Here is a 2,524-nt window from a genome sequence, read left to right as displayed (position 1 = left end):
TTGGACAGATAGTCTAGCTAGCTGTCTGGATTTAACCTGCAGAGATCTGAGGAGCAGTAAACCATAGTCCTCAGAAATCCCCTGGAGGTCAAAATGCAAAGAAAGAAAGAGGAAGGTGACGGACATCCGGTTGACAGACATCCTGCTTTCTGGCAGCACCTGAACAATCCCGGAAATTAAACGTTGTTGATATAGAATTACAGACACCTAATTCATTGGGAAAAAGCCTATTCTTGCAGTGTACACTGAGTAGGGGCCTTGTCTAGTCCTCTCAGCCATTTTTGATTTCCATGAGGCGTTTTCAATGCTGCAGACCAAAAGGCCTCTGGACGCAATTATATAGACCAACAACCAATCAGAGCAATTGAACAACAAAGCTCTGAGTGGCACATGCAAGGCGGTTGAGGCGATGCTTGTTTTGAAGTAGGAAAATAAAGGGTGGCCGGATCACAAACAATCCTCTATTACAGCTGAACAAGACACAAAATTTTGTTTCTGAAAACAACTTAGGCAGGGGGGGCAGTTGTATTTGCCTGAGCAAATTAAATGAAATGAAATGAATTGAAATGAAATAAAATGCTTGCAGATTTGTCTAGGTACCAGGCTAGGAAAATGTAAATCAGGTTACAAATTAATGGTGCAAAAGTTGAATTACATTTTGTGCAATTAAAGTGCAAATACAGCTTGATTTCATTCAGTCACCAGTTACAAAAAACATGCAATTAAAATAATAACCCAAGTTATTATTTCATAACAAGTTTATTTTATCAAACAGCAGCAGTGCACTGTCAAATTAGAGGTGCTGCTGCAATTGCAAATAGTGAACTAAGTGCTGTCAAATGATGCAACCATTTTATAAAATTATTATTGGCTGCTGAAACACTCCAGTTGCTGCATAACAATGTCGTTGAGTTAGCCGAAATAATCAACACACACACACACACACACACACACACACACACATGCAAAGAAGCTTGGGCATACTGATCCACTTATTGTTATATTAGCACACACACAAAAATGCTTAAATAGGCGTGGATGCATAATGCGAACACACACACACACACACACACTCACACACTCACACACTCACACACTCACAGTCCTCGGCTTACTGTTTTAGCAGCTTTAGGGCAGGAAGGCCGGCCTTGAAACCTGTGATATCCATGTCAAGACAAAACTCCAATTAAACCTCAATTACTGACCAGTGGTCAGATATACACTTTCTTTTATTCCCTCGCTCCTCTTCCTCTCTTCCTCCTGCTCTTCTTTCTCACTGTTAGTTCAGTGGGAGAGCCCTCAGAGGGAGAGCCATCTCAGACTCTGCCCCTCTTGCCTCTCCTTCTGTCATCCCTCCCTCTCTACCCGCACCTTCTTTTCTTTTAACAAGCCTCTCCTCTCCCCATTAACATGTCCATTCTCCCTCTCTCACTCATTAAAACAGTTCCTCGGTCTTCTCCCAGGAGGGAGGAGGAGGATAAAAATAGCTCTTCTTTAGCTTCTGCTCGCTGGTTCTTTCTTTCCAGCCTGCATTCCTTACATCAAATAACTATGCTTCTTCTAATAACCATAATTTCATCTTCTCTCTTTCCTCCTCACCAACTCTCAGTCTCTCCCTTCTCTCAGTTCATCCACACACATATCTACCTCTTTGAAGACAGTATGCAGCTGTGTTTCTAGCAGCAATGGAGTTGTTGAAACACCTCAAGAGGCTGTTATCATAAAGTTGCACCAATTCTGCAGCTTGGTTGTGATGGAGAAAGACCTGCTTCATTGTTGAAACAAATAGTCTCAGCTTGGCAAGAGCATAAAATGAATGTGTACATTTTATTGTGTCTTAACTGTTGTTCTGAATCCGAGCAGTTGGTATTTAGGTAATGAAAGCATTTAAAATGTTGCTGATGCCACAGTCTGTTGTAAAGGTACAATCATCTCTTTGAATGTCTACAGCAGGGTATTCAACATTTAGGCCAAGAGAGATGGAGCACGGACCCACTGCTACATATTGTAAAAACTTGAGTTGCACATAAACTGGACCTACAATAACATGTAGGGCGGCCTAATGCCTATACACTAGGGTTGGGTGGTAATATGGTATAGCACATGGTCTTAAAAATAGAAACAATATCATTTTCAATACCGCCATTAAGGAGAATTCCGGCCATTTCTTACATTATTCTTGATTGTCATTAATATGCGTGTACTTTCGATTGAGAAAAATTATTCTGATAAATGATTGTTTAAAAAATAGAATAAAAAAAGTCCTGCATCGAGTGACCTGGTCTCGAAGAACACAACTTCTGCAGTTTGCCAGCATTTTGGGTTCTGACCTAATAAAAGGGAGAGGTGTTTCAGTATTAGTGATTGGTATTCAGTTTCTGAACGGTGAAGGCACATCTGTTGATGGCTACAATAGTAAGCCTGTCATCAATGTTGTTTTTGGTGTTTTTTACGAATAGGCTGATTTGTCTTTGTTAATAATATGTTGTATTCAAGGTAATGTATATTTTCACACACACACACA

At 40.4% G+C, this 2,524-nt stretch overlaps 1 protein-coding gene across 1 annotated transcript in view; it reads right to left on the bottom strand.

The window, feature by feature from the left end:
* Positions 1-2,524, bottom strand: part of necab2 (N-terminal EF-hand calcium binding protein 2) — a 219,507-nt gene that overhangs the window by 186,905 nt on the left and 30,078 nt on the right. The window lies entirely within an intron of this gene.

The sequence above is a fragment of the Etheostoma spectabile genome, chromosome 8 (genome assembly GCF_008692095.1).
Source record: "Etheostoma spectabile isolate EspeVRDwgs_2016 chromosome 8, UIUC_Espe_1.0, whole genome shotgun sequence".
In the NCBI taxonomy this organism is placed as follows: Eukaryota; Metazoa; Chordata; class Actinopteri; order Perciformes; family Percidae; genus Etheostoma; species Etheostoma spectabile.
This window is presented reverse-complemented; position numbering and strand designations above follow the sequence as displayed.